Raw genomic sequence first — 22,241 nt, 5'->3', positions numbered from 1 at the left:
ATCTCACTATTATATCTATTCTCTTAGTTTCATGCTCAATTTTCAGCTCTCTTGTGTTTAAAAAAGTGAGCAAATTTATATCGTTTTGCTGGTTTGAATGAAATAAAATACAAAAACATAGAAAAGAAAAAAAAACAACAAAAAATATTGCTGTTTTGTAGATTTTAGCGCCCGTCTGCATAAGGTTGTATGTTATTGTTTAATACACCATACCGATGCCAGTTAGCCAGTACCGTTTTATAGAGACCATCTTCCTATGGGTGGTGGTATTGGTTGCGGCGGCGAGTATATTTGCTTGCGCTGTGCTTTACGATTGATTGTTAAACTGGTTCCATAGGATTTGTTTGCATGGCAAACGGTTCAGTTGCTTGTGGTACGCGTTTCTTGTGGGCACGGTATTTTTCTGTTCGTATCCGTTTTGTGTGTACTTTTCTTTAAGAGATTCTTTGCAAGGTAAACAAGCAGTAGCAATAGCAGCAGCAAAACCGTCGTATTTTTTTTTTTTTGTCTTTTTTTTTTTGTGTCGTCGTTTATATTTTGGGCTGTCATATTTTAAATCAGATTTTTTGTTTCTCTCAACAACGACGAGACGCGACGCTTCAGTGTCACAATACACAGTAAGTCGGAAATCAGTTTCGGTTTTCTGTTTTTTTTTTTTTTTTTTTCTTGACCGATGTTAATTACTGTCAAAGTGATTGTCACATAGAAAAGATTGTTTATGCCTAAATATTCGGGTGCTGCTGTGATTATTTGGAACCATTGTTATGTCAACATTATTTGACAGTGTTCAGATGTGAATAAATTAGAACTTGATCATTTGAAAAAAAAAAAAGAAAACAACACAGAAAAAAAAAATGTACTCATTTCGTGTGATTGTAATCCATAATGAGAGCTAGCTAAGTGATGATGATGAGTACTTTACGCTCGCAGAGTGCTCTTTTCTCATCTATCTACTACAAATATTGCTGCTAACCACAATGATATACCACTAGATGATGTACCAATGAAGTCTAGTGTTCGCCCCATAAAGGTGTGGTCTACTAAAGTGATGTGCTATTGCACTGTTGTATTGTGTGCGCTATAAAGATGATGATGATGCTATATTGCGATGTGATCTCCTCTGGTCAGATATATCGTTCAAATCTGAGATACATTAGAGGATTAGTATATGTACACCTGTTCTAAGTGATAGACGTTTTTTGTTTTTTTTTTGCATTCTCACATATTGGTGTAAAAAAATTATAAATTCGCGAAACATTTTTGACACATAAATAAATAAATTATAGTGCAAATATAGTGTAAACAAATAAATGCAATAGAACAAATGAATACCAATTTGATTTGTATATATCATTAATTGCTGCTTTTCAATTGCAACATTAATGCATTCAAAAAGGATTACAACTGCACAATAATAATAAAATTGGAAATCTCATAAAATTCAACAGACAAAATAACTAGCAAACAGGTGAGTAGGTATACAATATGTTTTATGACACATAAAGAAATACCAACAAAGACAACAAAAAAACAACAATCCTTCCACATACATTGCAGGTACCTATATAAAAGTTTTTTTTTGTGTTTTTTTTTAACGAACCCCTAATTGGAGATCATAAAACAAAAGAGTTGACGTAAGAACTAGTTTTCTTGTAAACTCTTCGATGCAATGTGTATTCAACAATGAAACAACAGACAAAAAAAAATATATGAAAGTCTTTATAATATTTTATGAAACAAGATTGATTTATGATGTTGCTGATTTTGGTAAAAAAAAATTGTAAATAGGTAATAAGGATGCTTAAAGAAACATTAACATAAAATAGTGGGTGGCAATATGGTTGGGTTAATTGATGATAGTTTTTATGTATAGGTTCAACATTTTTACTACGCAGTATTCTTACCAACATAAACTTTCACTTATTTTTTTTTTTATTGCAAAACAACACTAATTTTATATGCAACTAAAATCAAACATTAAATTTAAAGAGAAATTTCAAAAGCAATCAATACAAGTTTCAATTTATAAAAAAAAGATCTTAAATTTCATCATTTTTTTATGACAGATGTTTATGGAAATGTATCACAAAACTGTTATTTAAAATAAAATTGCTTTCATTTGTTTATTTTTTACCAATAAGTTATTAAATAGCTATTGCTAATCGAGGCAAATAATACTTTTAATCTTTTCTTGTAGACAATATAAAATCTACACAAAAATTTACGAATTTTAAAGCTCTTAAAAAACATCCGAATCATTTTAATTAAAACAAAATTCTTATGACAAATTATGTTGTTTTATGATCAATGAATGTAGCTAATGTAGTTCAAAAATTTAGAATTGATCACTATCCCTGCAGTTAAATATTGGATTTTCTACATTAGTTCATGTTCCCAGATTAAAACAAGGTCTTCAGCAAATTAAAAATTCAATAACAAGATCCTTCTTTAAGGAGTTTGATAACAAATATACTCACTCATATCCTTTCAACACTCTTATTAAAGGTTTTATTCAGATCTGTAAAAAAAAACCTAGTTAGAAAGTGATAAACCAGTTGGGTTCTTAAGGACCACTTTGGTACTTTGTTAGTAGATATTGTTAACAGCATTTAACATTAAAATAAGGATTCAAGGTAAACTACTTTGAGACTTAATACACACATCTCCATATAATATTTAAGAAAATAATAATCAATATATGAGTAGGCAGGAAGTTTTTATATTGGTTTGTGGTATAATAAAAACTGCCACATAATTTAAAAATACATGCTTTCCAAATAATGATTTAGGCCTTAAAATTTACATTCTAAATAGAAGAATGCTCTTTACTGAATTTATGCCTAGGTATCAAATAAACTTTCCCATTTTATCAATAAAACCATCTAAGATGATTGTATTTACGATTACTCCCAGTAACTAGAGCCCAGCTCGAAAAATCCAATCTTTGGAAAACCCCTAGTATCGCCATCAAAAATCTAATAAGTCTTGAATGATTCCTCCACTATTAAATTCTTGTAAAGTCAAACTTGGTTTAAATCGTGAATATATTTTTCAATTAGCTATACACCTAGCGAAACAGTATATCTACATGTTCATAAACCCAAAAAAATGTTTTCCAAAAACACAGTCTTGTAAATAAGTAGCGTGTTTTTTTATTAGGTTGTATTCAAAATATTTGCTAAATGAACACTTTACTCCAATGTTTACGAGTTGCGAAACTCTTTAAGTTTTGAAAATCATTCGAAATAAGTCTTTATGTTAAATTTTGCAAAAGCTGTAAAAGCAACACCAATTACGTAAGGACTTGTTACAATTGTATCCATTTTTTCTTAACTATTAATCACTGAGAAAGACTTCGATTTGTTAAGAAATATCTTTTTTTACAACTCCAAAGCTGAACATGGACTTTAACATTTTATTACCTCAAATGATGTTTGAAGTCAGTTTTGAAAGACGAGATGTCTTTTAACTATTTTTCAGATGAGTCTAATTTCGTTAGGTATCACAAATTCTTGGAATTATCAGACATAGGTCGAGAGTTTTGAGAAAAGAGCGTTGAAAAATGTTTAGTTGTCAAATTTCATTAACAGCGCTGTTGTTTAAAAACTTTTAAAAGTTAACTTAAAAATCGTCTTATTTCTACTTTTATCGTTTTGCCATAAAGTAATGATATGTACGCTTTTCGAATATAACTTTTTAAAGCTCGCATTTAGATTTGTTGTAATTAAGCTTATCCAGGATTTTTACAGAACTTTTTGATTTTGATTTAGTATACGATCTTCTTCTATCAATTTAATCGAGAAAAAATGACTTAGACTACCAGATAAACTATAAAACTGTAGGATACGACTTGAATACAAAATTTAACATCGAATTCTTTTAGTACTAATAAATAGTGTATGTACTAGAAAACTGAATGAAAAGTAAATAAAATCATTTCATTAATTACAATAAGATTAAATAAATGTGAAAAAAAATCACATGCTCTGTGTCATTGGATATTTGCCAGAAAATTGTGATTATTTTTCAAAAACCTGCAAAACGCAATTTAATTTTAAATTATAATCATTTTCTGAATGGCAATGAAAATTAGATCATCAGTTTTTTATCTTTTATATTTTTGTACAACATATTTATCAATTTATCAGTTAAAATTCACAAAATCAACAAAGTTTTTTTTTTATAAATTCACAAAATGAACTCTAAATAGAGAAAAAGTAATGAATAAAAAAGTAAAATTAAATAATAGTTTTGTAGACTTTAATTGATATTTATTTTAATTAGCATTATTTATGACCCACAATTTGTAGATATAACAATGATGCATTTAAAAAGCAAATGTCTGGCAATTTGTTTGAATAGAAACAATTTTTTTTTTTTGTCATATCAGTACAAAACGTACGATTGAATATTATTTTCCAAATTTATTCATTGTATCAATTTAAGTAAATACATTTTATTTTTTTTTTTTGTTTAACAATTAGTATCGTCTGATTTGAAAAAATGTCTAATTTTATACAAATATAAGTGCATCGATTCACACGTGTAGACAAATTAAACAAATATAAAAACTCTTTGACTAAATATTAAAAAATTATAATTAGTCTTGGTCAGACTTCTCGAATTCACTTAAACGTTTTCTCATATTTTTCATAGAAACAAATGACAAAAACTGAATAAGTTTTTAAGCCATTTATTGAAATAACAAACGTTTACTTCATTTTTTACATAAACTTACCTCATTTTTGTTTTTTGAATTTCCTATAGCTCGAACAAATAATCTTCTCTCTTACTTTGACAGCCCAGATGTAAGTTAGTTAATTAGTAATACTTACTCATTTAAAAACTATAAGCTAAGAAAAAAAAATAACTGCTTTAATGTGACAGTTGATGGACAATTTTTCCAAACGTCGTTGTCATCATCATAGACAACAATTAATTCATGGAAAATCCAAATAGGTCCATTAAAAATCTAAACCAGTGCACTTTTTATATAAATTTCCACTTCATAATGATCTTGCAACGTTCTTCAAAAGGTGTGAATGTGGGATTTTATTTATTTTATTTTTCTTCTTTTCCTTTTTATTTTTTTCTTGCAACAAAGTTTAGTCATTCAGATTTATATTTACTTTGTTGCAGAAAAGAAACTATAAACGTTTTTAATGTGCAGTAATTTTTATGACCACTATGACCGTGATATACATTTAACGTTGAGATGCTTTTAAATAAATAAAAAAGAAAAAAAAAAAACGAATGCGCACCTAGTTTACTGAGATTGCCATTATCGTAAGACTTCACCACTTTAACACCCCTCTTCTCTTATTGCTGATGGTTTTGTTTATTTATTAAGATTTTGAACAAAGCACATCATTGTTCGGTTTGACATTATTATATTGAAAAAGGTAAAGGTGCCGCATTTGTGTCGAGTGATTAATGTTAATTATTTTTTGTTTTTAATGTGAATAGAGTTCGAGTTATAATAAAAAATTTTCAACGAAATGAGGTTTAAGTTTAAAAATAAAACATTATAATCATTTTATTTAACCGATTTTTAATTTAAATTTTTCATTTATAAATAATAGAGCAAATAACAAAAAATGAAAAACTCAATCACATTTCATATTCTTTGGTTTAAAATACAGTTTGGGTTGGAATCAAAATCTCGAAAACCCGAAAACCTATATAATCCAGACAGCATAAAATTTTCAAAACTTGAAATTTAGTAACTTACATTTTCAGTCTTTCACGGTTTTGAATTTAAGGATATAGTCGGATATAGACTTCTTTTCTTATAGCTTTGGCTGACTGACACTAACTCAATTTTTTGTTTTCCTAAAAATTCTTTCTGTTACATGAAATCAAATGACAAACACTGTTTTGTGGTCAAACCCATTAAAAATGGTGTTTAAAATTTTTTTTCTAACATATCTACCTTGACCTCAGCGGCTCGTAAATCACATTTAAAAAATTACAGTGGATACGATTTCTTTATATGGGTTTTCAAAGTTTGTAGTCGTTGCTTTTCCAACCATATTTAGCGTTCGGGCTATATCTTAAGTAATAAATGACCAATCAAAACATCTGAAATCTATATAATCAAGAAACTTTAGAACCATTTTTTTTGGATCATTTCAGACGTTAAAGTACAATAAAGAAGAACATTTAAAAAAAATCGATTTCATATGCAAAAAATTAAGAAAAACTATTAAAAAAAACAACACTTTTGATGTTTTTACTAAATAGTTTAATTTTATGCTTTGAGCATTTATAGATAATAAACACATGTGAAAGAGAAGAGAACATAATGGTTACAAAAATTTATTGATTAGGTACGGCTAAAACTGGTTAAAATATGGACTTTCGAAATCTAATCCTGGTTTTGGTCTTTTTGAATTTTTTTTTTTTAACTAGTTATAAACCAAATTTTATATATTTTTACATTTCTTATAAAATTACTTAAAAAATCAAATTATAATTTCTCAAATTTTTTATTCTTTTAGTTCTATAGTTTTCTTATTTGTTACGTACCTTAAAGATTTTTTTCTTTTCATTATTTATTATTTTTTTTTATATATTTTTAGCAAAGGTTTATTGAGTGGTAAGAGTTAATTTTTAGAATACTACAATGTTTTTAAAAATTCGAAGAATCCCCATAAAAAATATAGAATTCTAGTGTTTTCAATACTTTTTAAAACTAATTCTGAGGAAATGTGTAGTAAATTGTAAAAAGTGGTAGAAGCAATATTTGAGAAAAAATTAATCTATAAAATATAAAAAATTAAGATATCTTGGAGATTAAATCAATAATGTAAATTTGGAACAAAATGTTATTAAAATATAATGACACCAAATGCTGTTTAAAGCCATCTTTTAAAAGTTGTTACTTATGATATATTCAAAGGCTTTACGTTCAGATGCTGGGACCCTTGTCGGAAGCATCGCCAACCACCCCAATCAGCTGATGAGAAGCATAAGAACCCAACAACGACATCCCGAACCCAGATACCTTAGTGCTTTGGATATTCTGGATGAGCACATAATCCCAACTGACAACGAGGAAGTAGTTTACTTTTACGCCGATACGCAATCGGCCTACTACCGCTGCTAAATGCCATACCACCCAACCCACCATAATCAATACCACAACTGGACAACCGGGAAGGAACACCCCGAGGATAACCTAGTCAGCAGACTTGTAAAATTAAGCCTATTCATGTACTATATTTAAATATATTTTATCTTTTATCCATTGTATAAGGTTAGGCCCCATATGTGCCAACAAATTTTATATCAATCAATGTATCTTATTAGAAATAAGTTAAGCTTAAGTCAATTGTATATAGTATGTTCAATAAAACAAAATTGAAATTGAAAAATTGAAAAAGATGCTGGGACCCCGAGGTTAGAAACATTTTTGAATCTTAATTAACATAGACACATCTAAAGAAAAACTATTTTAAGCTTAAAAGTTTCTTAGAGGTCTGATAATTGAGTTATTTGCATCCAAATATCTTTTCTTTTTTTCTTTTTTTTTTTTTGAAGTTAGATAACTTTAAACCAAAGTCTCGAACTGTTTTGGTTAACAGATGCGAGTTCACAATGAATAGGCCTATGCATTTAGCTCAAAAAATTAAATTTTTTTTTTCAGATTTTCGAAAAAAATGTCCATTTTGCAAAATTTCCTCCAAACCTATTGAGTGAGACATCAAAAGAAAGGTCTTTCTAAACCCTATTCATAACTTAAAATCAAAAGTTTCTTTGAGGTCTCTTGGCTGAGTTACAGTTACATTTTATTAATATAAACAGGATTCCTTATTACATGACTTTTCGTGTGGACCTGGCATCTATTGGGGACTCCAGGGCACTGCCTTACCTGTCCAAAAAAATGCCAAAAAATTAACAAGTTTTATTTCTTAATGTTGTATCGAGAAAGAAAATAGTTCATGAAATTTGGAGTAATTTTGCAGTTGAAAAACATTTTAAAAATACTGTTTTATTTTAAATCATTATACTCAATATAAAAAATGAGTTTTTCGGAAAAGCAATTCAGCTTTTTTAAATGTTTTTCAACTGCAAAATTATGTTGTTTTTTTTTTTCTTTTTTCTTATGCAATAAATTGATGCGATTTCAACAATTATAATCTAATCCACAATAATAAAACTAAAAATCAGTTAACAAAACAATTCATCACTATAACTTTTTTAAAGGTGCAGCCAACAATAACTATTTTTTTTTATGTAAAAAAATAAAAATAATAATAAAATTGCAAAATAAAATATCACTTAAATGTCAACTGCATCATTCTGTCATTGCATATAGTTCAGTTTCGCTCTGTGTCGCCTCATCTTGTGTAGGTTGTTTATTGTTAATGATCGTACTTCAAGTTGTAAGATCACCACCGATCGGTTAAGCAAAAAAAAAAAAAGAAGAAGAAGAAAAAAAAAAGAAAAAATAGAACACCTATCATGACAACCCACCTGCTTTTATTTTTTTTTTTTTTTTGCTCAAAAAGTCATTATGTGATATTCATTCAGCTTCAATATGATGATGATTATAATTACAGTTACAGTATTAATTGTTGCATAAGTAGTTATTTATACTTCCGTTGCAAGTTCAGTCATCTGTGAAGTCTTATTTGTTAATAACATATAATTTAAATAATATGAAGTAGAAAAAGAAACTACAAGTAATATTCTGTATTTCAAAGTCATTTCAAAAAAAAAATCATAAAAATCCAAAATCGTCTAATTTTTTTGGAGAAATTTTTAGTGTTTGAAAATGTTAATGCTGCTAAAGAATGACTTTCCGGAACTATACACTTTATTGTGTTAATTAAGCTTTTCTTAAAACATTGTGTAATTTTAATTGATACAAAATCAATCTAAAGTCGTAGGTAATTATTAACTATTGTATAAGCATATAGCCTCCATAAAATTATTAAACAATAAATTACAATCAGAAAAAAAAAATCAACCAAACCAAACAAAATAAAAAACCCAATCCCATCAAAGACAATACATCAATGATAAGCCTTGTTTTCTGTCAGTCAAGCAGAACATTGATAAATTAGATCAATCCCATATCAACTCAATTATCACCTTAAAAGTACCGGTTTCAAATGCTTTTAACCTTTTTTTTTTCTTCTTCGAGCATTAAAATTCCAATATCCCAGCTATATAGCTTGGTGATGTTTACTATGGTGTTACACCTTAATCCAACTTTGAACGGATTAATGAACAAAATCAAAATATCAAAGAAAAAATAAAACACATAAAAGTAAAGCCCTAAGTCTTAAAACAATGAAAAGCATTGTTTTTTAATTTTTTTTTTTTTTTGTATGAAGGGTAAGATTATTTTGTTATGTCTTGGATTTTAAAGCTATTATAAATGAAAAGAAGTGTTAAGCTGATATTTTGTTTAGAAAATTGCTGTTAATTACTTATGCAATATTGACTTAGATTTGTAACAATAGAATCGACTATTTGTTGGTCATGCTACAGTTTAACTCTGTGAACAAATTTTTAATTGACTTAGTATATAAGAGGTGTACAAATTAAAATTGCTTGAACTATTTGGTCTGTGTCAAAAATTCATATGAATTGAATCTGGTAACTGAGATCTTGAACTGTATTTTCGATTTCAATTTCAAGTAGGTATGGAATGCAAAAATACAAAAATTCAAAAAATTATTATAATAAACACCTCACAATTTGGCTTTGTTTGATTTAGTTCTGAAAAGTTTTTATATGATCTTTTGCTACTCAATAGAATTACATACAATTTAAGATTATTTCCGTGTTTCTAAAAATTGAATGAATAGTTTGCGAAGACTCGTCATTTGGATTTGAAAATTTTGTTTAGATCAGAAATAAATATGTATACTGGCGTAAGAAAAAAATTAGTATTTTTTTTTTTGTTCTATTATTATTAAAAGTAGGTAGGTACTGTAAGGATCACAAGCTTCTTGTATCACTCTTTTTGGTTTCTCTGTGCCACTCACGCGTGTTTAGGATATGGCAGGCAAATAAATTTAAGTTTTTTTTTTATATAAACAGTACTATAGGTGTGTCCGAACTAGATTTTGAAGTATGGGCAGTATATGAATTACTGCCCTGATTGAAACAAAAGAGCTGAGCAGCGAACTTTTTTTTTTTAATAATTGTAGACAAAATTAAACTGCTGTTTCTCTTATCATATTCTTGAACATACACGTGTAATAAAAAGCTTCATATTAAAACAATTAAAAAAAAAAAGGTTTATTAAAGAAATGTGCAAGGTTTTAATAAAAGATTGAATTTATTTAAAAAAAAAAATAAGGCATGCAATTTCTATATCAACAACTATGTAGGTAATATTAGTGTATATCAGGTACTTACAAGTCTTGGAAAGATAATCATTTTTATCAAAAAAACAAAACCGACTTCCATGGACCAAACTGGGTTTTATGGTTTTTCTAATAGTTTCTATGGCTAGAACTGAACTATCAGCTTTATAATACAAAAAGAATTATCAAAATTAGTTCACTCAGTCCAAAGTTATGCGGTAACATACACAAACATAAACAAAAAAAAACAGACGAATTGAATACCTCCTAATTTTTGGAAGACGGTAAAAAAAAAACAGGGGCAACTCGAATACAAAATATATAATGTATTCAATTTAAAATTTTTAACGTTGATATACTGTTTAAAAAAAAAACTCATACAAATTTAACAGTTTGCTGTCAAAAATTTTATGTGATAACCACAAAATTATTTATGAGTGATGTCATTTTTTCTTACAAATCTATAAAAAAAACGAATTTGACCACATTTTAAGGTCAAATTTTTTAATTAATTTGGACTAAACCTACAAGCATCTATCGATTTATCAAACATAAATGGTCAACCTAAAATATAGATTTGAAAAGATGTTTCCGAAACATTTATTAAATAAAAACAAATAAATGATCAACATAATAATAACCTTTGATGAGGAACATAAATGTAGCTTATGGTCAGTCTGAGCAGCAGTTATTAAGATATAAAAATTAACAAACAAATATTGCGGCGGTGGGAGTGTTAATCCTTTGATTTATATTTTTCTCAAGAAATTATGTGTTTTTTTTTGACATTTTTGTGGGTATTGGAATCAATGTGATTATATAAAAGGCAAGCATATGCAAGTTTTTAATCTCATTTGTTCATTAAGTTTACTTTTTTTTTTTTTTTGTAAACTAAAACAGATTCAACCTCATTAGTTTCTTTTGTTATGTTAATATAATTTAATTTTAATACCTATATGACCTTGTTTTTTGTCACCATATCTTTTTTTAATTAATAGGTTTAATAATAATGAACTAGAAAAATCTGACTTCAACAGAAATATAGATAGCTACTATTAGCTAGGAATGTTAAAATACTTTCAATTTTTAACACCTTTACCTACACTGTTGAAACAAAAACCACAAATTAAAATTATTTAAACAAAAAAATTCGCAGATTTAATTAATATCACACTCAAGTGTTAATTAGTATTTTATATCAGGTTACATTTTTTTTTTTGTTTCCAATGATCTTTTAAAATCAATGTCAACTGTTTTAAGTCCTCATTTTTAGTATAATGTGGGTATATAAATCTTATTTGGATTAATTTTAAAAGGTTTTCTTATTTTTTTTTTTTTCTGAGTTTTTTCTACACGTGTATACAATGAAAATGATGTTAATTAAAAATATTTGCTCATTTGTAATAAAGTGCGAATTCATTTTCAAAATATATCAATTAACACAATTAAAACGTAGAAAAAACATATTTTATTGATACAAATTTTAACTTAAAAAGCAAATTAAGTGCACTCAGTTGTTTTCTCTCTCTGAAAGTTAAGACTGTATGTCAATCGGACAGAGAAGAGAATAGGTAATTGGTATGATATTTAGAAATGAAATGGTCGTAAATGATCTTAGTGTAAAAATTGGTCTATTAATTTTGTCATCGATAATAAAAGGCTATGGTTGGATGTTATTGAAGTCCTATTATTTAAAAATTTTAAGCTTAAAAGAAACCTTTCTCCAAATCGTTATGCTTTTTAATTAGAAAGAATGGTTTTTATTTTTACCAACACAACTTACCTGATTTTAATGAAAAGTTTCATATTAAAGCTGTTAAATAGTCCTCATATGCACCTTTAATTCCAAGGAGTTATCACATCTACAAACACAAAACGAAAAAATAAAGTTCGCTGCTCAACTCTTTTGTTTAAACGAGGACAGTAAAATATGCTTAAAATATGGGCTTCTTCATTTATTTTTAAATTTATAAAAATAAGAATTAGCTAGGTGCAAATTATACTGTTTCAACTTATTTTAGCATTTGATACTGGAAAAACGGTTTTTCTCATGCATTTCAACCAGTACAAGGTCGATTTTTTAAATAACTTATTCTTTATTGAACTGCTCTATTTACAAAATATTCGATTTACATATTTACTATGTAGTTTTAGTTTATTTATTGTAGATTTTATTTATTTATTGATAGTAAATATCAAACATTTGATGCTCAATCAAAAAATTAAACCATTATGTTTCACTAATTTTCTTCATAGCCTCGTATTATTTTAATATTTTCTTACATGGCTTTTGATTAAGAATTTAATGACTCTATAAACTATAACAAAACAGATTTTGTGCATTTATTTAGATAAATCTTTCTAATGAAGCAATAAAATTCTAACTAATTTGTGTGTGATGTTAATCTGATACTCTTTTTTTCCACTATTTTAAAGTTTAAATGCATTTTATTTATATGTGTCTGATGAATGTTAACAAAAAAAAAAACTTATACGTGTAGGTAATAAAATAGATAAAATTGTTTTTATGTGTTTCAATTTAAATCATCAAAGGCACTCAAAAGAAATTCCCCTGCTACATGGTGGTACCACCAAACAATTTACAAATCAACTTTAACAACATATCGTAAAAGAGTTTTTTTTTTTTTTGTTATAACATAAAATAGCTCTAATTCATTGAAAGATTTAGTGTTGGTATAATCAGTCATGAAACTAATGAATTGATTGAAATACTTAAATACGATTTATGTGCGTGTATTGAAATAAATACAAACACCGCGTTAAGCTAGATTTCGAAAAAAATTCCATGTGTTATTATTTTTTAGGAATTCAATTTTTGTTTTTTAAACAAAAAATTTCTTAAAAACCGTTTTTTTAATTTTTTTATTTTTACCAAGACACCTGATTTCAACAAAAAGTTATATATGAAAGCTATTAAATAGTCCTAACGTGCACCTTTAATCCCAAGGAGAAATCACATCTACGTAGGTTATAAAACACCCATCTTTAAAAAAAAAAGTTCGCTGCTCAACTCTTTTTTTTCAATGAGAATAATAAAATTACTTAAAAAAATGCGCTTATTTATCTACATATTTTCAAATTTATTTAAGCTTAAATATTAAATTTTCCGTATGCTTAGTTACCAGCAATGAAATAATTTAAAATAAAATAATGTAGGTACTGTTGTAAAAAAAATCGTTGAGTTTCTTAAAATTCATTTAATTGAAAACTTGTAACATTAATGAGGTCTTTTTACAGGCAAACAAATGAAAAAAAAAAACTCACTTAGGTATAACTTTTTTTTTGCAAATCTTCAATAACCTCGATTGGCGATCGAAACAGGTGATTATTCTACTAATGATGTGATCACCTTTTTATAACCACGATGATCTTCTTTAAAAATATAAAATATAATTGAATGTGACATTTCAAAGACATTACCTACCTACTCCCAATTTGAGTTTCTGTCACATCTCTCACATTTCTCAACCGTAAAATTGTTTAAAAAAAAAACGAACAAAAATCGTGTTCAATATTGTCGATCAACAAATTGTGTGTGATAACTGGCTTTAATGTGCAATCAAGTTCTCTGCACTAAACACCGAATTTTTATTTGTCAGATCTAAGATTATATTATGGCAAGCTTTGAACACGATTAGCAACAAAAAAAGAATTTTTTTTTTCTCAAATTCAAAGGCAACCTTTCAAAGCTGCACTAAGCCATAAGGAACACATGATCTATAGAAACGCGTCTCTGTCTTCAAATATGGGCTACATATCTAAGACAGATGAAATATAAAAATAAAAAAAAAACTCACATGAAGTGACAAGAAATCACACCTATTTGTAATTGCTGGCATTTCTCACCTAAACCCGCACCTAGTGTTTTTAGTATTTCTCTCAAAGTGGTAAGGTATAACTTATAACTTAAACAGTAAGTTGTTGCTTATTGGATCTATAATAATCTATAGCAAATACACTATCTATATATATCATCACCATCATTTAATTCCTTTTCATTTCAGTCCGCGCATTTTTTATTTGCACAAGTAGAAAAATAAAATGTAAACACATTTTACCTGTTCAAAACTAGATTAGACCATTTAAATCTTATGTCGGTCGTTTTAGATACACAACAACTTGCAGTGTGATGCCTGTGCCAATGCTCAGTGTGCATACCGCACAAACTCAAGAGTGAGTGCATGCATTGAATGCGTATAAATATCTTTATGCATTCATGACGGATACAGCACACATGAGAATATGAATGATTGCAAGGGCTTTGTAAGGTTTTAAGAACTTGCTTGAAAATTAAAAAAAAAAATAATAATAATCCTTTTTATCAAAAAACAAAACCGACTCCTACGGATCGAAACTTTGCAGGCACCAGTTTTCGAATAGAAAAAGAATTATCAAAATTGAATCACCCAATCCAAAGTTATAAGGTAACAAACATAAAAAAATTTATTATAAAATATTTTTTTTTTACAAATCCTTGCATTGCTCTTTTAGTCACTAAATACACACTTCAAGTAAAAAGATGAGGAAAAAAAACTTCACTTGGGTCAGGTTGGAGAGCAAAAATAAAAAAAAAATAAAAAAAAAAAATTATTAAAAATAAAAAAACAAAGTCAATAAGTCATTGTAATAGTGCACAATAACTCATATTTTCAATCGTGCATAAATTAATGTTCAAATGTTAAATGTTCACATGAGAAACAACTTCATCATCATTACAACAGCACCAAGAAATAGATATGTACATTTGGTACATTTTTTCCTTCAATATTTCTCGTATAGATCAAACCATCACAGGCACCTGAGATTGTATCTATCAATATACGATATAATACGTTTTGCTGTAGTTCAATCAATATTTGATTGACTTTGGAACTATGGGTGGCTTTTCAATTTATACGATTTTTATGAACAACTTACAAAAAAAAAAAAGAAAATAATAAATGAAAAAGGTAAAAACAAATAATTTGAAATGTTTATAGGCTATAAACACAGCACAGCTTTGAGAATGTGCGATACTTTTTTGTAAGAAAAAAAAATGTGTTGTGTACTATTGCAATATTGGAAAGTGGTTTATTATTTAAGATACAAATACTTGAGATTGAGAAGTTGTGAGATTGTGAGAGATGGACAGACAAGGAAGTTAATTTTGTTTTACAACTTTGTTGCATGATATGATGCGTGCGTGTGTAGGGAGTAGAACTCTTAAATAAACTCTATTAATCGGAGTGCCTGTTAGTTCTTTAATTGTTTTAAGTTATTGAAATGGACATTGTCAGAAAAGAAAAAAATATTTTCAAAAGAGCAACAGCAAAATTATTTTTAATTTTTAAGGTTTACATTGACCCTATGCAACACACCTAAATAATAAGTCACGGATGATACCAAAAATTAAATTTAAGACTAAGTGATCAGTTGGATTTCAAAACATTGCGAAGTAAAAAAAAAAGTTTGCTTCTCAACTCTTTTATTTTATTAAGAACAGTTGTGTTTAGATAATTAAAAGCGATTATTTATTTATTTTTCAATTTTTTTTTTCAATAAATTCAAAATTTAGTTAAAACCAAGCAAAAAAAAAACTTTTTTTCTAATTTTCGATTTATATTTAAAGACAGCTGACCTGATTTCAATGAAATGTTTCATATGAGAGGTGTTAAATAGTCTGAATATCCATCTTTCATCTCAAAGAGTAATCACCAAAACATACATAGGTCAAAAGGCACATCCAACAAAAAAAAAATTCGCTGCTCAGCTCTTTTGTTTAAACTGAGACAATAAAATATGCTTACAAAAAAGTGTTTATTTATCGATTTTTAAATTTATAAAAATTAAGATCAAGTGCAAATAATATAGTTTCAACTTATTTTAGCATGTGATATTGTAAAATCGGTTTTTTTTAATGCATGAGAGTGCGATAAAAGCCTTTTTTTGGAAATAAACTTAAATAACTTATTCTTTACAGAACTGCTCTATTTAAAAACATGCAATATTCGTATTTTAAAACCTTTCAGATTCTAATACTTTGTGTAGTAAAACATCTTAATTTTAAAGACTCTCATGCAACTTCTTATAGAAAAAAACGGGAGGTTGTTAATTTTTTGGTCTTCATTCATACTTTAACAAAATTTGCTAAGCAAACAAGACAGAGAAAAAATTAAGGATCGACATATAAAACTTCTTCATAGAAAGAAAAAGAAAAAAAAAATCAAATATTACTCGTTAAAACAGTAAACTTCTTATCCATATAGTGTAGGCTAACCAATAATTATTATTGGAATACCATAATCATGCACTATAACACCGCACCTTCGAAAAACAGGCCTTTGACTTACAATCATCTCATAGTGCACACTCATAGCACATCTCACATCCAAAACTCATAGCTTAACGTCTTGCATAATAATAAACTGGAAAATATCCTCTTCATGGCTTTAATTATACCAGTTGACCAGAAACACATCAACGGCCACTAAAGAGTGCGTCCATAAAAATTCACAAAAAAAAAAAAAAAAAAAAATTCTAATACACGCACCACACACCACCTGAAATGCTGACACCACCCGGCCGCAAGAACAAAATTATGAATTTCATTTTCCATCTCTGTACATCTGCATCTTTACACTCTGACTCCATCTACCAACTCCTCTAATAGCCTTTTTGTGCATTGCCCACCCTCTCGCGCAGACTAAACCATCCAACTTTTGACCAAGAAAAATTAGTCTTTTGCTCAGCGGGCTAAAATTGATTATGGCCTGCAATTCGGTACACTCTTGGAGAGTATGTCTTTTTGCACGGTCTTCATCGTCGGTCGTCAGTCGTCCACTTGTTTTGTATATCTATTTGGATTTGCTTTTCACCCGAAGACATAATCATTAGATGGATTCATAAAAATCCTCCATGTGCGGTGTGTGTATGTCGTTTGGAGACGAGAGTAGAGTGTGTGACTTTGTGTGTTTCTGCGGGGCATTCATATTCATATTGTGTATGTGTTTCATGAATTTATACGAAGTCATGGAGGTTTCTCTGGGATTTTTTTTTTTTTTTTTTTGAAACCATAGTCAAACTTGTTCGAATTGGACCAGTTTGCCGTTTAGTGGTTCTTCATAGTACCATATTGCACAGGATTTTTCTTTTTTGCACAACAAAGTACGAGTATATCCACCATACCCATTCGACTGATAACTCAATTAGGTGCCGCTCACATTGTGACGTTTAAATGTTAAAATATTATTTAATTACTTTGAAATGAATTATCATTATTTTGGTAACGGAGAGCTGTCACATTCGAGCTTGATGAATAATTGGTAATGACCGCGGGTGAAATCATTAAAGAAAGAAAGCTGAGCTATGGAATTTTTTGTTTATGTATCCTTTTTTGTAAAAAAATGGGAAACTTATTACTGTATTATGCGTATGATAAAGAAGAAGATTTATATGGAAAATGATCGATAATTAGTTGAAATGAATACCAATTTAATTTTGAAATAAATTTTAGGAATTAAGACCAGTTAATACAAAAAACAGAAATTTCAGTAAAAATCCACATTTATTTATATTATAAATGCCGTAAAATAAGAGCTTTCACCCGACTGTCAAAACTGATTTTTATATTTTTTTTTTAAAGGAAAATTTCCCCAGGACTAAGTCTCTAGGATAATTATGTGGGCAAGTTAATTAAAAAAACCTTATTTTAAAGTTTGCTGCTCAACTCTTTCGTTTAAGTAGTTATCCTTTTTCTAATAACGTTTCGATTTAGATTACACATTAACATTGAATTTATAATCCGCTATAAATGAGGAATCTGCTGACACAACAAACTATTTAAAAGAGTTTTAAAGGTTTTGTGATTTTTATAAGTAAAAATTGCTGTGACTGCTTATATACAAATTCGATAAGTTGGCAATATTATACTATTAGAAAATCAAGAAAATATCATTTAAAGTCCTTAAATGTTTTCTTGAATAAAATTTATATTTTTTCATTTAAAAGCAATTCTTTTCTAAAAAATTAATAATTCTCAGGGTGCATGAGTCAAACACATCACATCAAACTGAAAGAGAAAAAAAAAAGATTATTATTTCAAGGCCAACACGTTTAAATTTTTGTTTTGTTCTTCACATTTCATTTCATTTCATTTAACATGTTATGTGTTGTATTTTTTTTTTTTTTTTTTTTTTTTGAATTAAGGAAAAACAAGATTTTAACAAGATCATGATTTATCATATCACTGATTGAGGTTTCCTTCTTCCTACACAAATGCAGACAGAGATTTATTGGAATTTATGATAAAATTGATCGAAGTGCTCCACATGTGTTGTGTTTTTTGTTGTTTTTTTTTTTTATATTTTTATTGATTTGATGTTGAACATAAAAAATTAAGTTAGAAATATCAAGACCAAGAAGATCACACAGCAGGTGATTGAGAGAGTTATACAAAATTTTTTTTTTCTTTTTCCTTTAATTTGTAAAAAGGTTCATTTTTTAAAGTTTGCTCTGGTTGTGTATAAGGGAATGATTTTCATATAGACCACATAAATCATTTTGGAGGTTTTGACATTTTGGTGGCAAGTGATCTTTCAATTTGGGGATTCATGTTAAGTTGTTAAGGTTGAGTTTTTTGGTTTAATTTTTTGTAAGGAATTGGTTTTTTTTGTATACGTTTGGTTGTGTGAGACTTTTTGATTGGCGAAAGTGATTTTGTTTTTTTTTTATATAAAACTAATATCCAGTGAATCATCAGTGGTTAAAAAAATATACCGATTTTGGTGTATAAATGGCGCTAGTGGTATATTAAATGATCTGGTTTTTGGTGAAAATTATCCCTTTGAAATTGAAAAATACACAATAAATCTATGGATAAAATACACCATTCAAATTATTCTGATTTCAAATTTGAGCCAAAGTTTATTATTTACCTCAAACCGTTTGATGAATTCTAATTCACACCATTTGTAATGAAATAAATGAGAATGAATTTTTATTCACTTTTATAATATTGCCATAAGAAACTAATGGTTAAATATGAATTTGTTTGCCAAATTTTAAAACGAAACACATTCTGTCTACTAATTTTAGATACTACCCCCTCTAAAAATCGAGCGACTCAAAAATGTCAGTGAATTAATGATTTTTTTTTTTTTCGATTTTAAAGATCAGATTTTCAAAAATTATAACTTTTTTGCTGTTCTTACATTTTTTTAGAAGAGTTCTTTTGTAATATAGTAAACCGAATCGATAAAACCAAGAATGCGGGATAATAGTAGGGGAGCCCGAGATGCTAAATTTGCAGTTACTCGAGCGCCATGGGGACCTATTGGATTGCGAAGATTAGGTTCTAAAACGAAAAAAAGTATATGGAAGTTTTCCATTTAAGTGGGGATAAGAGCTTATAAACACGTTAAGGAAATGTAAAAAAAAACTGTCGCATTGAAATACTCGAGCGCGTCAGATATTAATAGGGTATACTCGCATTGGCTTTGTGATAACCGATATATATTAATCTGACGATAAGACAGTGGTGGGTGGCTACAAAAAGCGGTAGAAAAAATAAAAAAAAAACGTTATTCGAGCGTGTCAGATTTTGAGAGGGTACGTTCAGTAAACTCCAAATAGTGTTCAATTTGAATAACTGACGATTTGGACGTGGCCTACACTTATAAATTATTTTTGAAAATGTAAAAAAAAATTGCTAACTTAAGTTACTCGAGCGCGTCAGATTTTTCTACTGTAGGTTCAGCTCGATGTCAGAGTCACCCTAAATGATAATCTGACAATTATGTTAAGGTGTATTGCTAATCTGACAATTTGAAAAAAAAAAATTAGACAGTTTTTGAATATAAAACAATATTTTCGTTTCTTCTGGTTATTATACCTACTGGATGTTACACAAAATTTATATTATATACATATTATATACAAAGGTAAATCAATAATTTAATATTGATAATAACTGGATTCGTTTTCCAGGTTGTTTTTCAACTTTGTCGTCATCTCGTGTTTCTGTAAGCAAAAATGGTTATGATACTTACTTGATAATCTTTCCTTCGAATGATAAATTATTATTAAAAAGTAAACGTAATTAAAGTCATAAGTTTTGCTCGTCTGGTTAACGAAAGAAAAAAATACCCCGAATCTAAGAACATTACGTAATGACCAGACGATCGGAGCTGCTATATTTATTAAAGATGGGGCTTTTGCTATAAAGTTAAGAATGTCACGTTATTCCTCGATACACAAATTTGAGTGTTGGACCGGTTTGGAAATTTTCCGATAGTGAATTACATATAAAACGTCTTTTGGGGCTTATTCCCTTTGGCACGTTATTTTTTATCAACTTTAATGAATTCTGTATGATTTTTTATGTCAATCTGTATCCACATAATAAGTGTAGGTAAATTAGATAAAAAAATTAAGATATTTCGACAAAAACCTTAAAAACTCGGCATTATGAACCAAAAAATTGTATTTTTTTTTTACTGTACCTTCATGCTTTATCGATAATTTTGGCTATATTGCCCCATGAAAACCGTCAGATTATATGTTTTTCGTGTTCCTGATAAAATTCCCTTCAGAAAAAAAAAAATTAATCGCGCTCGAGTATTTCAAGGTGACGTTTTTTTTTTACAACTTCGTGCCTTCGCCATTTTCTTATGCCTCACTCAAATTGTCAGATTATTGAAATATACACTTTTCTGGACGTACTTAACCTACCATTTCTTAATCTGACGCGCTCGAGTATTTCCGAGGATCGATTTTTTTTTACTAATCTGACGGGCTGCCCACAACACGGACCACTGTATCAAGCTTTTATATTTGGTAGGAGTACATTACTAAGTACAAGCTTTCTCCCCATATGATTTTCTGACGCGCTCGAGTAACGCGCGAAATCCCTTCCTGGGCTCCCCTACTATAATTAGGTCGATAAATATACTATTATAGTAAAATAATTAATCGCTGTCTTCTTTTTTTAAATGAAAAATATGGCGTCTCCCACTTATGCATTCTGGTGAATTTTATGTCCACAGGGTGTACTTCCTACACCAAAGAGAATGTACAAAATATACCGTTTTGGTTGATTTCAGAATCGAATAATTTTATGCACCATTAATGGTATATTATAAAAACAACTGAAAATAGGTGTATTTTTTGCACTGAATCTTAAAAAAATGTTTAAATTTTTTACAGAAAAGACAGTGGTATAATTTGTATGTATACCAATAATTTTGAGAAATACACCATATTTTTTCAGTTTCCTCAATTTTACACCAAAATTAATGAATTTACACCAATTTATACACCAGTGTGCTACTTGAGAAGTAGGTAGGTAATAAAAAAGGAATCAGAAAAAAAGCTACAGTTTGTTCTTATTCAATGAAATAGATGTTATTATATTGAAAAAGTATTTCAAGTGAAATCAATAGTATACCTATAAAAGAAAAATAAAAAAAATGTAATAAATTAAATTCTTCTTTATTTCGTAACTCTACTTAATCAAAATAATTTGATCTTTTTCTAGGTACAGATTTTATTTTTGAGGGTTTGAAATCAGAAAGTTATCAATTTTTGTTCGTTGAAAGGCTGGAGTTATAGCTATCTAAAGGGAGCTAGTCCGATCATTAAACTCCTTTTTTAATCGGCCCTATGTCGCTTTATGTGCAATAAACTTGAAAAACCTGCCACACCCAAGCTGGAATTTGAACAAGCAATTGGAATTATTGTTTTCTTTTAACTAAAAAAGCAAATAAAAATCTACAAACAATACAAATTATGTAATTAAAAAAAAACTTATTTTAGAGTTTGTTGCTCAGCTCTTTCATTTAAGTAATTTTACTTTTGCTTATAAGGTTTAAAATTCAAAAACATATATTTTTTAGGTTTATAATTTAGTATATAAAAGAA

General features: G+C 28.1%; 1 protein-coding gene across 1 annotated transcript in view; it reads left to right on the top strand.

Moving 5' to 3' along the window:
• Positions 1–244: 244 nt before the first annotated feature.
• The window catches only part of LOC129918521 (knirps-related protein), a 62,326-nt gene continuing 40,329 nt past the window's right edge, over positions 245–22,241 (top strand). The window contains exon 1 of the mRNA XM_055999114.1: positions 245–1,468. The gene's annotated coding sequence lies outside the window, so the exon portion shown is untranslated. The remainder of the gene's footprint in view (positions 1,469–22,241) is intronic.

This window comes from Episyrphus balteatus, chromosome 4, assembly GCF_945859705.1.
Source record: "Episyrphus balteatus chromosome 4, idEpiBalt1.1, whole genome shotgun sequence".
NCBI lineage: Eukaryota > Metazoa > Arthropoda > Insecta > Diptera > Syrphidae > Episyrphus > Episyrphus balteatus.
The sequence above is the reverse complement of the archived record's forward strand: the minus strand, read 5'-3'. Positions and strand labels throughout refer to the sequence as shown.